Raw genomic sequence first — 15,094 nt, 5'->3', positions numbered from 1 at the left:
AAAATATGCCCCTGTAGCAAAATGTCTATGCTGGCTGTTCCCAATTTAGGCCAGCATTGTCCTGTACAAAGCATGATTGATGCTGCCTGAGCATGTGCAGTGTGCCCAATACATATGGCAGCTTATCTCTGTAATACACATTACTTCTGTGGTGATGAAAGAAGCATAATTCAATTCAATAGATGAAATGTGGAAAAGCGATCACCCAAAGGTGAACCTAATTCAAGAAACGCAATGTGAGCACAATCTTAAAGTATGCAATCTAGAAGGCCTAGTGCACACTTTACCTTTTCTTTTCACCAATAAATCAGGGGGAGAGCGCGAACACAGTCTCCCACTACCAGAAATAATGCAGTTGTTTATCCCACATTTGGGAACATAGCAGGGGTCAGCAAATCCGACGTGCAATGGGTAAGCCTCACCATGGGAGATCTGCCCTTGAGATCAGATTCTCCCCTGCCAGCTAAGTATGAGTTGCATGCAAGAGGGCAGGGCTTGGGTCAGTTCTGGGAAGCCCTGCTAAGCGAAGGTGAGAAGGCAGGCCCTGACCCAGCCCCAACCCTCCACCCCCCCAGAAGCTATGAGCATCTGCAGAGCTGCCTGTCCCGCGTGTAGGGGGAAGCTCCAGCAGGCAGAGCCCAGCAGAAGAGCAGATTGTAGCGCAGTTCCTTTCTCCCATCAGGCCCTGCTCAGCCCGAGATTTGTATAAATAGCAGGATGGCTCGAGCAAGCCTGTTGCAGTCTGCCCACTAGCCTGACGGCCCCACACGGGCCCATGGCCCTCCTGAGCGGAGCTGCTCAGCGCTGGCCCCATTGACACCATCATAATCATCCTGGACCTCGACGCTCCACCACCCCTGAATCTCAATGACAATGCTGAAGTTTTGACATCTTTGCCGTAACCATATGCCGTGTTGTGTCAGCCGAGCCTGCACAGCGCCAAAGGCAAGTATTCCCTTGTACGGGCCCAGAGGTCACTGAGTCTTCCAGTGCCATCCACTTGGCATGGCCTACTGTTCCCAGCGTTTTCTACCCGCAAATCAGCACCACTGCCAAACAGAACTGCATCATTGGGGCCCATCGCTGCTGCTCTCCGACTTGACCCCAGCCCAGTGCAAAGGCACCCATGGTTCTGGTCTGATGCTGAAAAGCCTGGCTCTGCTGAGATCCGAAAGACAAGAACTAAGGTATTTTGGGAACACAGTACTATTGTTTTTTGTGTTGCAACTGTATCAGCTCACACCTCTCCTGAAGGGTATAGGCTGCCCTCAGACTGCGCTACCAAAAGAGTGAAAATAAGTCATACCTGTTGGGATTGCCTGTTTCACTTTTATGATTGGGATCACTGCTGCATGGGTATTAAGCGCGTTATAAATAACCTATCATATCAGATCAGATCCTAGATCACAGATCAAGATCATAAGCAACTTCCAGAAACCTTGCAGGTGGTCCACTGAGGCCCATATGCAGGTTGCAGTGTGTTATTGGGGCACTACTAGGGTAACATATTGTACTGTACATGTGGTATTCGCCATGCTTTGATACCCCACTGGCCACATCTATAATGTCCAATGTACTTGGTATAATGCATGGACATTTTCATCAATCCGCACTGTGCTTAGAGGTAAATGTAACTGAGCTCTCGCTGTTCTTCTTTGTCTCGAGGCGAGGAAAAAAAGCACTGCAAAGCTTAAGTTTCTCAGCTGATAAAGGTTCATCTTCGGTGACATTCGCAATTCAAAAGAACGATTTTTGGTGCGGACAGGCTGTGTCACCGCAACCCTTTGTAAACATATGTCCAGAGATGACAAACCTTGAAAGTAACTCCGCACAATGGCCCTCTGAGCAGCAGCCCACGGCTAATCAGGGGTTCAGGAATCCACTGTGCTGCCCACGCTGAGAGAAACTCCTGCACCGCACCTGTCCACATAATCCTTCGCTCGGGCCAGTACTCTCTTCTCCTCACCTCACCACCTACTCCCTTCATCTCGGCTCGCCTTTTGCCCCTCGGAGCACCATGCAAGAGAGGAACGGGCATGTCTGGGCCGGAGACCGTTCCTCTCTTGCATGGTGGGTCCTACTTGCCTGAAATGGGATATTTAAATGCAAAGTAATTGCTACTACATTAATCCCATTGTTCATAGTTTGTGGCAGTACTGGGCAATTGTATGGACCCGCGCTCACTGAAAATGAATGGTATTCCAGAGGTAACCCTCACTATGCCGTGATACAAATTAGTCTCTCCTTCCTCCATCATCAAGTCCCAAGATCTTCTTGACAAATTTATTTATTTATGCAATGTTTGAAATAAATAAATGAACGCTTCGTGGCTGAGGACTGTAACTACCTCTGTTGACCCCATGGGGTCACCAGAGGAAGTTACAGTTTTGCGCACAGCACATTTTTTTACTCAAGAGTTGTCCAACATACGGCCTCGCGGGCCACATTAAATGGCTTGGCGGGCCACAATGTGGCCCGCGGGCCGTATGTTGGACAACCTTGGCATATGCGGATGATGTCGTAGTTCTTGATCACTCCCAAGTAGGGCTACAGGGCCTTTTGTTTGCCTTAGAAAATGATGCCCAAAATAATAACCTCATTATCAATCCACTCAAGTCCAAGATAATTAGATTTAAACATCTGAAAAATATAATTAAGCTGTATGTCTGGACCCTGGATCAACTTCCAATTGAGGTAGTCTCAGAGTTGACGTACTTGGGAGCTTCAATCAGCTCCTTCCCAATGAAAGGCAACTTGGTGCGCTTGTTGGAGTTAAAAGTTGTAAAATTGGGAGCACAAATGAAAAAAATCAAATCCCAGTTTTGCAAATTTTCTATTCTCCCATTGGTGAAATTCTATATAGGGAAAGTTATCCCGATTCTTCTGTTTGGTCTTGACTATAACACCTTAGCAATGGACCTCGAGTGAGATTCCTGGGAAGCCAAGTTATGGAAACGTACCCTGGGACTCCCGGAACGCGTTCCAATAGTCTCTCTCCGTTATGAATTGGGCCTGCTGTCTCTTAGATCATGGTTTCAATGGAAGTGGCTGACTCTATATAGATCAGCACTAGATGCTCCTAAAAATTCACTTTTTGAGGAAATTGCAGGTGAAATAAATCATGGTAAACATTTATTCTTGTCTAAGTTCAAGCAAAGATGCCTGGAAATTTTAGAGAGAGCCGATTGTGATTCAACCTTATTACTCCAAAATCCAGAGAGAGTAACACGAAAGTTGAAACAAAGAGACTGGATTGATACGATTGACAGTATGAAGAGGACGAAAAGATCTGCCTCGCTTTCTGTGGTCAATAAGCCTCTCTCTTTGGTTCCCTGCTCATCTAAAAATAACACCTGATCTGAGTTTTGGATTATCTCTTCTTAGATTTTGTCTAAATCTACTTCCTACTCAAGAGATTGTGGCCTCTAGAGATAGAGAAGGGAACATTGACCCACACTGTGATAAGTGTTCAATCAAGGTCTTCCAGTCTTTAAAACAGCTACTATCTAACTGTCAGGGTACTTGGGATATGAGGGTCAGAAGATTTAGCAGGTTTGTCCATCACTTATCCTGGCTTGATTCTGTTGCTTTCTGAGGGAGATTATCCTCCTGCCACGAATCTGCTCTTTCAATGGAACTGGTTAGAGCTCTGAGAGAAATGAATTTAATCGGTGATCCAGTCTCGCCTATGTATGGATTAAGATCTTAGTAACTAGCGTCATCCTGGTCAAATTTGTTATGGAGGGTCCTTAATGGATTCTGTGTAATTAACCTGCTTTCTATATGGGGGATCTCTCTTCTGTAAAACTTGGATCTACAGATTGATTGATTTCTTTGGGAGAAAAGTCTGCTTTTTTCTGAGTTTGTTCTCTGGTTGTTCTTCCATTTTTTTCTTTTAAGATGAAGATTTTATTGATGTGGATCTTGTAAATTGTTTGAAGAATGTTAGTTTTATTTACCTTTTGTATTATTGTAAATGTGTTAAAAGTCAAATGTTGGCTATTGCACAATAAATAAAAAAAAAAGACGGTGCTCAATGTACTGCATTTTTTGGCCACTGGGTCATTTCAGCAGAAAACTGCCATAGTGAGGGGCGTCTCACAGCCCATGCAGTCACATTGCCTACACCAGGTGTTGGCAATCATCATTGCACGCCCCTCAGTCCTCATGCAAATATACATGCCCTGAACACCCGCAGAAAGGCAGGCCGTGGTCCAGGACTTCTACAGGGTGGCACACTTCCCCAAAGTGCTTGGTGCCATAGATTGCACCCATGTTACCATACGTCCACCTAGGGCCACTGAGCACATCTATCCAAACCTCAAGCACTGGCATTCCATCAACGTGCAGGTGGTATGCAATGCCAAGGGAATCATCACCTCTGTCTAGGGAAACTATCCAGGGGCCACCCATGATAGTTTCATATTCAGAATGTCTGCCCTGAGCCGGGCCCTGGAAGCTGGGAAGCATGGCGACACATGGCTCGTAGGTGAGTACAAATGCCTGTGCACATGCAGGCATGTCACACACAGAAAAATACACAAGCCCAACTAATGACAACCATTATCACCTCACCAGGGGACAGTGCCTACCCTCTGAGCACCTACATGATGGTGCTAATATGGAACCCCAACACACCACCCCAGGTAAGATACAACGCAGCCCATATTGCAACCAGGGCCACAGTGGAGTGCACATTCGTATTGCTCAAGTCACGCTTCCGCTTCCTTGACCGCTCTGGTGGACAGCTACTATATGCACCCCGAGTAGTGTGCAGGATCATTGTGGCAGCATGTGTCCTGCACAATGTTGCAACACGGCATGGCGTACCGGTGGACATGGTGATGCCCCCACATCCCCAACCACATGCACGGCCGCTGCGCATGGGAGGGGAACGGGCATGTGGCGAGGCAGCCCGTACCCAGCTTGTGGCCACATTTTTTACCTAAACTCCAACCCCTGCGGAGTGCACACAGGCCTGGTACATACCAGGTCACAATCGATGATGAAAAAGGGACAGTTAACTGTGACAACCTTACCACCCTGAGAATGTGTCCACGGAAGTGCCACATTGTGTGCATCCCTAGCTACTTAAACACAACCAATCCCATGTGACCAAAGGGAACACATGCAAAGTGCATACCCCCCCACTGCAAAACGGGGCATGAAAGTACTGGCATGACACCCAAACCCTCCCAACCCCATGACCCCCATCTGCCACACCATACCATGGTATGCAATGGCAACACATCCAACCATTTGCACAACACATGACACAATAGTCATGAAGTGCCACATGAGAAATGTAAGTAGGCACCAGACAATCACACCTGACATGGAATCACTGACCAAAACCTCACACCCTGAAAACCGTGGCACAAATGCATGCCACCAGTGGTGCAAGCAACAAAAGTCAGAATACCTGTTGGCATGCACATTGGAGAATCGAAAATTGCCATATCAAACACCACTCACTGGACAGCACAGTGAGTGTGCATTGCATTGGGTAAACCCCTTGAGCATCATTTAAAAAAAGTGCAATCAACAAAATAGTACCCTGTCATGCATATACACGATCATTGACTCGAAAGTGAACATGGATTGTCGGGACACAGCATGCCTGAGAAGGCAATCTGGTTGCACGTGTGTGCATGGTGTCAATGTAATTGGTGGGGGGGGGTGTTGCCTAAGTGTTTGCGTCAGTAGGGACATGCATTGAATACATGCATGTGAAATGAAGTGAGCCTCAATGTCCTGTACACAGCACATGTGAACATTGCACTCAAGGATCCCCCGGTGTGTTAAACCACACCCATCCCCTGACACCTCAAACTAAAGCACAACATAGGATCATCCATTGACCAGCAGAACATATCATGTACAGAGAACTCCACATCGACAATGGCAGACAGTGACCCATCACTGATTCATTGAAAATCCTTATACGACCTACACACAAAGTTCAGCAAAGCGCCTCCATGAGGGAGGGTACAATGGAGAAGAACAGTACATTCCTACAAGTCCTTCAAACAGTCCACAATGTGAAAATGAACTACCAAATCAAAGTACATATTACAAGTGCATGGAACAATAAGGGAGAGTCCAGGGAGGGAATGTGGGAAAACAAAACTAGCATCAACATTGCTATGCCTGACTGCAATAGTTGTAGTGCAGTGCAGTGCAGGAGTCTCATAAGGAGGGGAGTGAGGGAAGAGGAGGGAAGAGGTGAGGAGAGTAACAAAACAAGTGACAAGCCGTGGAAGGGCAACAAAGAATCAAGATAGTGCTAGGGAGGGGGAGAAGAAAGGCAGACGGGAATGGGGGAAGAAACGACCTGTAATCAGTGGTGGAGGGACCAATGATAAAAGCAAGTGTCAAAACAATACTAAAAAAGATGAAGGTGGGGGCGGATGGATGGAGACAGAAGGGGAAATGACTGCAAAGAACAAGCAGCTATGTATCACCATGCCTGATGGCATTTGGGGTAGTGGTTGAAAATGACAGACAGAGGACAAGGAGGAGGGGAAAGTGTGGTGGAGAGGGAGAAGAGAAGGGAGGAGGGGCCAAGGTCAAATGGCATGAAGGGGGAGATGGGGAAAGAAAGAACACACAGGGGACAGAGGGAAAGAAGATGGTGCAGAAGGTGCAGAAGGGGAGGGGATGTGATGATGAAGGGGGGAGACAGAGGGAGACTGGCTGGGGCAGGGGGGACAGAGGGACAATCAAGGGACCCAGAAGGCTGGTAGACAGGGCTAGACAGGGCCTCCATAGTGGGCTTTGGTAGTGGTGGCAAGCTCCAGCCTCCTGGTTGGCCGGATTGTCACAGGGCCAAGTGCAACAAATGGGAGGGGGGAGCAGGTCCAGGACACAAACATGACAGTCAAGTCAAAAGCAATACGGCCATACTTCAAATGGCACATCAAAGCACCAGCCAGGGCTGCAAGATGGCCAAAGTGGTGCAAGCAAGGAATGGGTGGTCGTTGAAATGCGTGGTGACATGGATAACTCAGCGTTCAACCTTCATGTGCCATATCCAAATCACTGTGGGTAAAGTGTCCCAATTCAACATTGTCAGCACACGGACCCCTCCCACCATCACTGGGTGTTACACAGCCAAAGGGTGCATGGTACCACCTACAGCAGGAAGTGCATGGACATAGACAGTCAATACATAAGAAATATCATAAGCAACATGATGAAATACACAGTCAACAGAATGCTCACCAAAGTGAAGTGCAGCCATGCATTGGAGAATTCTTCCCGAATACCAACTAAGGGTGTATACACAAGTAGGACTGCAGGCTGACCACAGTTATAACGGAAGCCCAATGCCCCTGTGTGAGATGCTGTTACACCGAGCCATCCTTGCAAGCCCATGGAAAGGGGAAGCAGGAGTAGCATATGTGTCAGGACCCCAAGCAAAACACATACACAAGACAAGCCTGAATGGACCCAGCTGGAACACACAGTGGATCCCTTCCAATGCCACAAAGCACCACACTGTCACATGTATGCACAATAGACAAAAGAAAATGCAATTAATAAAAAATCAGCAAAAAATAAAAATCAATTAAATAATTATTTGAATGAAAACATATAAAGAATAACTAAAGAAATACAATTAAAAAAATAATTATTTCTTGTAAAAAAGTAATAAAATAATAAAAAATTAAACAAAATATTTGTAAAAAATAAATAAAAAATAACATACTTATCAGAAACTACAAAAATTGGATGAAAAAAAATGTTTAGAGGAACAAAAAAGGCTGGAAAAAAAGTAAAAACATTGCAGAAAAAAATATATATTACCCTGGGGGTGAGGGGGATACCCAGGAGGGGGGTGGTACAGGGTGCACCTCAACACCCACATGTGTAGATGTTGAGATAAAAAAAATAAAAAAAAACTCACTGGGCTCAGCGCCTGCACGACCCGACCTATATGGGAGATAGGTTGTCATCGTCACCCTATGGATGGAAATCAGAAGGTGGATGTGGCTCAGTTGACTCACCACGCCTAGCGGAGCCTTGCCCCTCAATGGCAGCAAGCATGCAGGTGTGGTAAGCCAGGTCCTGCATGGAAATGAGGCTTAGGTCAGCATGCATTGCCTCATGTGTCACATGTGCTTCCTCCTGCAAGGACTGACGTGTGAGACGGAGTTCTGCCTGCATGGCCTCACATGACAAACGGAGCAACTCCCGGCTTGCATGGAGTTCAGCTGAGATGGTTCTTTCAAGCTGCACCATACTGTCTTCTGTCCGCCTACTCTCGTCCATCCAGAGCGCAGCCAGAGTAGATCGGAGGGATTGGTGTTCCACCCTCAGGGCCCCACGGTGTGCCTCTGCTTGAGCATTAAGTGCTTGACGCAGACACACCATTTCTGCCAAGCGCGCCCTGTCAGACGCCGCCATGCACAGCCTGAGTGAGCGGCACGTGGACTGCTGGAGCACCATTTGCCTTACAGAGGGGAGGATGCAATGGGCCACACTTTCCATACATTGAGCAATCATCTCAACTGCTCCCCCTGTTGCTGTGCTATGGCAATCATGGAACACTTCCACTCAGTTGACCCCGGTGGCACACGGCCAACGCGTTTCCGGACACCACACCTGCTGGGCCCAAGGAGCCATGTTCCTTGCTGGGTTGGTGCCGTCCGCGGCTGCAGGACTGCATCCCTCTGTTGACCTGATGCCCCTGGAACATGGACAACCAGTGTTGACTGTGACTGTGCACCCGTAACCACCTTAGGCGGATATTCCAACCCTGCCTGGCCCCCTACTGCATGTGTTGCGGACAGAAGATCATCCAACACAGGATCACTTAGCGGTGCCGACACGTCATGATGCAGATCCGGCTCAACATAGTGGTCAGAGGATACATCAGAGCCTGACTCAGAGTCAGCTCTGGAACCGATGGCCTGGAGCACTTGTGGGTTCTCGTGGGCTGCCACCCGACGACCACCACTGGTGCCTGGTTGGTCATGTGATCTGACCACCATGTCTGGGATGACATCTTCATCCTCTGCCACCAGTGCGTCATCACCTGCAACATAAAGAAAAGAAACAAGGACATGCATGTCAGTGGCACATACCACACACATACAGTTCACAACATTGACAGCCAAATAATGAAACAGCCATGTCACAGGCAACTCAAACCCCAACATGCATCCAGAGGCATTGCAATGCAAGGGTATCCCAAAAGCAGAAAAGGATGTGTGCAAAATGTGAAGGCAACACATGTATTGCATGTTGCACATCACCTGCATCACACACAAACTCTAGCAGGCACATATCCAGTACAGAGATGAGAGATGGCAACAAAGAGATGGCACCTAGAATAAGCATGTGGGAACACACAAATAGCCACAGCTAGAAATCAAACCAAACACGTAATGTGTGTTCATGTGCAGCACTCAACTACCATCAATTATGGAGAGTACATGTGTCACAGGGGGCACCTACGCTAGTATCTTTCTATACAGTGAAAGCAGGGACATGGGTACATACATGTCAGGTCACCATCACACAGCAGCATTGTGTTTGTATGTTGAAGTGCTGAACTTGGCACAGGAGTGGGTGTGTGTGGTGCAGTGCACGTGTAGCCCCTCAACTTCCAACATCAACACGTACATACGTATTGATGACAATCTGCAAACATGACGGCAGTGTAAGGGTGATTGCAGCCATCATGTGCAAATGGCATGCACCATATAGCATGGATTCCGTGAAACACCCACCCTCTGGGCAATAGCATGGAGGCACGGCATGGCAATACAATGTTCCACACAGAGCTGTGCATCACCAGACAGTGTTGGCATGCGTCTATTGCATTTAATCATTCAAATGTCACTACAGCCGATGAGAAGTAGACATGATGGAGGACAGATGAGGAACCATCAATAGTACACCCATGCATGTAGAAGACAACACCAGTTGAAAAGAGGCAGTGGGCCCGTAACAGGGGGAGCCATGTGCATGATACAGATGTGGACAGCCTGAAGTCATGCGTGATGACACAAAGACCTACAGTGAGCATGACATGGCTGTCCAAATGAGATGACACTTGGATCATCTTGAACACATACTACAATGAGCAGGTTGTCAAGGACACCTAGGGGCATACATGGAATGCCCATGGAACATGATTGTGCACACAAGTGCATTGGGAGCCACTGCCATCAGCACAGTCAGAGTGAGACACACTGCACCAAGGACAAGATTGCACTCATACACAAGTGGCTCAGAGCGCAAACAAACTAAGGGAGTGGAACAAGGGAGAAAAGGAATTCAAAACAACTATCATACTGGGCACAGTTACTTTGAGAACACGCAAGTGCATGGAGATGGGATGAAGGGTTGAAAACACTTGAAGGGGGAGAAGAAGAACATGCCAAACCGAGGAGACCAAAGAAGGAAAATTAAGTACAATGATAGAATAGGCATTCAAAAGGTGGCAGTGCAGTCAGCAATTGGCAAGTTTAAGATAATTTGGATAGGGCAAATCTGATGAGTGCAGAAGAAGAGTGGGGGACTGTATGGCTACACACACAGGACCCATTGCAATGGGAGGCCTCGAGGCAGTGCAGCCGGGAGGCAGGGTGAGCAGGTACCTGGGTCCGATGGACAAAGTGTTTGCTGGGGCACAGTGCCAACAGAGGAAACTGTTCAGCTGGGGAGAAGAGGGGCTAATGCAGGAGCAAATAGAAAGGTTTTGAGTTGCTTCCGGAAGCAGAGCTGTTTCTCCTCAACTTTCAATGTGGCCAGTTGGCTGTTCCAAAGGGAGTACCCAGCTGCACACACAGATCTGCCCCCAGCTTATCTATTCAATTAACGACTGACCAGGAGGGATTGTGAGGTAGAGGAGCAAAGGACTCAAGAGGGGAGGAATTGGCAGAGGGATTGTTGAAGGTATTTTGGACCCAGTCCCAAAAAATCATTGTGCACAATGCAGAGGGTCTGAAGTATCATCCTTGCATCCACTGGTAGCCAATGAAGGGATTACAGAGCTGGAAAAGGTAGGATCCACGGGCACGGGGCCAAGGACAAGTCTTGCAGTCCTGTACTGGATTAGTGGTAGAGGGAAGATTGTGGAGGCAGGTTGAATATTGGAAGAACCTGTCACAGTACTCCAACCTTGATTAAAACAGAGCATGAGAGACTTTGAGCATGTAGGTGAACAATTGGAACGGCACAGTACCCCTGAGGAGGTGAAGACGTTAATCTATCTCAAGATACGTCAGAAATGTGTGTGGAAAAGGAATGTGTTGAGTCAAAGGTGACCTGAGGTTGTTGGCCTTGCAGGTGGAGGTAAGAGGAGGGCCAAGTGGGGCTGGCCAGAGAGTGAGGGGAAAGGATGGCGAAGGTGTACCGGTGAGGAGGATGTCAGTCTTGCTGGCATGCAGACAGAAATCATTGGTAGTACACCAATTGCAAATGGCAATGAGTCTATCAGAAATAAGGGAGGGAGAAGAGGTGGCCAAGGGCAGCCTGGAAATGAGTTGATTGTCATCAGCATAGCACTGGAAGTCGTAGAAGAAAATGAAAATGCAGTAGGCGAGAGCTGCCAGGTGCTGTTTGTAAAGTGAGGACGAGAGGTCAGACCCTTGGTGAACACCACAGGTAGAGAGGGAGATTGAAGAAAGGAAGGAGTCAACCTGTAGCTGGAAGGGTCACACATGCCAAACAAACATGTCATTGAGTAACACGCATCAATACTCATCAGATGATGCATCATAATCCATCCTCTCTTGCGCTCCATGGATATGTTCTTCCGGGATGAACTCTGAAGTGATCTCCCCATGCTGAGTGAGTTCATCCTCCTCTGGTGGTGGCCTACCACCAGTCACCAGGGACAGTGAATAATTGGAGGCACAATTTTGTTTTGCACTGCGTCAGAGGTCATTCCAACGCTTGTAGCAGTCCTGAGCTGTGTGCACCTGGGATCCCATGGCTGTCACACCATCTGCAACATGCTGCCAGTGAACCCAACGCTAGTGATGCGTTGTATGGCACTGTGGGCCCACAAGCATATTGCGTTGGTGTTCCGACACGTAGTCCACAAGGACGTCCAGTTCCTTCTTGCAGAAAGGCTTCTTCCTTGACGTGCCAGAGGCCGGAGCCGTGTCTGGGGTCCAAGCCTTTTGCGCAGGAGCGCGCTTCCTCCTTTTGGCCAGTGGTACAGACCCTGAGTGGCCATTGTGGCCCTGATCAGTGGGGGCAGTGGCGCTGGCAGACTGGATGAAGGCAGTGGGTGTTGGTTTGAGGACAGAAGGTCTGGCTTGGGTCTGACTCACTGCCGGGGTGGTGCTGGCTGCATCTGCACATGCAGTTACCACCACCTGGCTGCTTGGGGCAGCAGATGTCATAACTGCCCCAGATACGTGTGCCTCAGTCACAGCTACACCAGACACACGTGACCCACACCTCCGGACAAGATGGAAATCATCCTGGGAGCCCTCGTCATGCAACGCAACATGTGCTGCCTGACCCTGAGCCCAGGTGGTGGTGCCCACAGCTGCACCTGCAGCTACCACCACCTGTGACAGCAGATGTAAATTGCTGTTGGGTCATATGGGCGCCAGGTTGTGATGCAACAGCTGCATCACCAGGAGCCACAGGGGGTGGTGGCATGTCTGCGCCAGCACGTGGCTGGGCATCTCGCCCCAGTGGGCCCCCCTGCCTCTTCCCCCTCTGTAGCCACCCTGGCCACCCTGGACTTCCTGTCCTCCATTGTCTCCGCGCCCACATGCCCGACCACCTACAGCCCTGGAAGGACACCCAGCTTTGCCGCCCTTAGCCTTTGGTGGCCTCCCAACCATGGCACAGATGTAAAGTAGCCGATGGGAGGTGCACTCAACAATTGTCCTGGGCAATTGGCTAGAAGTGGGTAGGACACTGGATGGAAAAGGTACCCCAGTGCTCCTGCAAGGCTGTATGTGACCCCTGGGGAAAAATGACGGGTCACACTGTGCTCAAACACCCCCCAAAAAATAAAAAAAATAAAAAATAAAAATAAAAATTCAAAAATTGACAAAGTATAAAAACAATTAATTGTAATTTCACAAAAGAAAAATGTGCATGTGACCTCGGTAGCCCACATGCGTGGATGAAACCTCCAACGTACGGTGTGGCACCCAGGGATACAAAAAATAGGTACACGTGGAACACGTGGGCTACTATGACCTCAAAAACGGTACGCGATGCACAGGGGGAACCACAGTGGGAAAAACTAGCATGCGCAACTCACCGCCTGCATTGCGTGGAAAAAAAAAGAAAAACACATGCGCTTGTGCGCATAGGCAACACCCTGCCAAAAGAAGAGGTACGAACTTCAAATGCTGTGAAATAATCGCGTGTGATTCCAGCAGAGTCAACACACGTGTCGGTCTCCACAAACAGCACGTACAGTGGACTGATGGCCCGCGCTCACCTGTAACCCATGCTGAAGGCAACACCCATGCGCGTAACATCACTGGTGCGCTTACGCGCTAAGGCCCTTTCCTCGGATTACACGCATTCACACATAGACGTGCTGTTTTTGCACATGCGGATGCACCCGTGCTGAGGTTAACGCCTGCGTGTGTTACGTTGCATACATGCTTACACACTAAGGGCCTTTCCTCAGATTACACACTGACGTGCTGTTTTTTCACATGCAAAATCACTCCGTATCAAGCTGGCCACGCGACAACACACGGAAGACCACGCTCCTGCCTAGAAGGCCATTTTCCTGCCCCCGAGAGCCCCAAGCCGACTCCCACCAGCCATCTGCTTCTACCTGCCTGCATGCTGGTGACGTACCCTGCTATTTGGTGCCTGCACGTCAGCCATCTGCAGGGGTCCAGTTGCTGTGACCACCCCTGCTAGAACTGAAGACTCCCGACTGCAGTTCCATCGCTCCACAGACCAGCACCATTACCCAGTTGCCCACCCACACCTGCCTCGGGGGAAACAACATCTGAGACCACTGGCAACCGCCAGCCAGAGAGAAAAAGGGCTGCCAGCTTCACAGCAGGAGAGGTTGGCATCCTGGTGGAGCAGGTCCTGGCGCATCATGATGCCCTCTTCAGAAGAACACGCGTTGACAAGGATGGACAGAGAAGGATCTGGATGGACATCGTGGTTGCCATCAACACGGAGGGGGTGGCAAACCGTCACCTACCTCACGTCCATAAGCACTGGGTGGACTTCAGGTCCAGGACCCTCAGGAAGGCCAGGTGCCTCTTGGATGCAGCGGATACAGAGGGGTGACGGGTCCGCCTTACCAACGACCAGATGAGGGTCCTGGAATGCATACGCCCAGCGCTTCACCTCCAGGTCCTTGAGAGGCAGACCTGTCCGGAGTCGAGCGGTAAGTGTCCATGTGTACTGATTGGATGCTGTGCATGTTGAGGTGTGCCAGGAGTGTGCAGCATGGACATATGTCTGGAAAGGCCCATGTATGGATGTGTATGTGCAGGGACATGAGCCTGCCGCATGTGAGTTCAGTCATGTGTGATGCACATCAATGATGTATGTGTTCCAAAGCATGATGCACAAATGCATGTGGAGACACACACATGTTAGCATTTCTGTGTATGTACCAGGCCATGGTTGGGGTGTGACACATGGATGCTGGTTCCACCTTCATGTACGTGCATGGTGTAAATGTGCATGTGTGTGTGTGTTTGATATGTGTGCAACTGTGATACGCCATGGATGCATGTGACACAGACATGTAGTGAGCCAATTGGCAGATGCGACATAGTTGCCGGTGATTGCACTGTGACAGGTGGTGGAGATGTACAGATGCATGTCTGTCTGGTGGTGTGCGTGCATGTATTTGGCACTCCCTGTGTTGTTTGTGATGTCAGTCTGACCTTTGTATGTTCATGCTGTTGTGTGTGTATGGATGCTGCGCCCTGATGCACCATTCCTATTAATGTGTGCGTGTGTGTGGGTTCAAATGATATGTGTGTTGGGGAGTGTGATGCTATCTGTGAAGTTTGACACTGCCAGTCATGTGCAACTGTCATGTGTGTATACAAACATTGTACAGTGCTCTGATGCCGGTGTTCTGTCTCTCCATGTCTGCAGCATCAACTGATGAAGAGGG

At 48.9% G+C, this 15,094-nt stretch overlaps 1 non-coding gene across 1 annotated transcript; it reads right to left on the bottom strand.

The window, feature by feature from the left end:
* Positions 1-309: 309 nt before the first annotated feature.
* On the bottom strand, positions 310-471 carry LOC138490640 (U1 spliceosomal RNA). Its single transcript, XR_011275573.1, has one exon. It is a non-coding gene; the product is annotated as a U1 spliceosomal RNA (small nuclear RNA).
* Between the last annotated feature and the right edge of the window lie 14,623 nt (positions 472-15,094).

The sequence above is a fragment of the Ambystoma mexicanum genome, chromosome 9, assembly GCF_040938575.1.
Source record: "Ambystoma mexicanum isolate Mex_15411 chromosome 9, UKY_AmexF1_1, whole genome shotgun sequence".
In the NCBI taxonomy this organism is placed as follows: domain Eukaryota; kingdom Metazoa; phylum Chordata; class Amphibia; order Caudata; family Ambystomatidae; genus Ambystoma; species Ambystoma mexicanum.
This window is presented reverse-complemented; position numbering and strand designations above follow the sequence as displayed.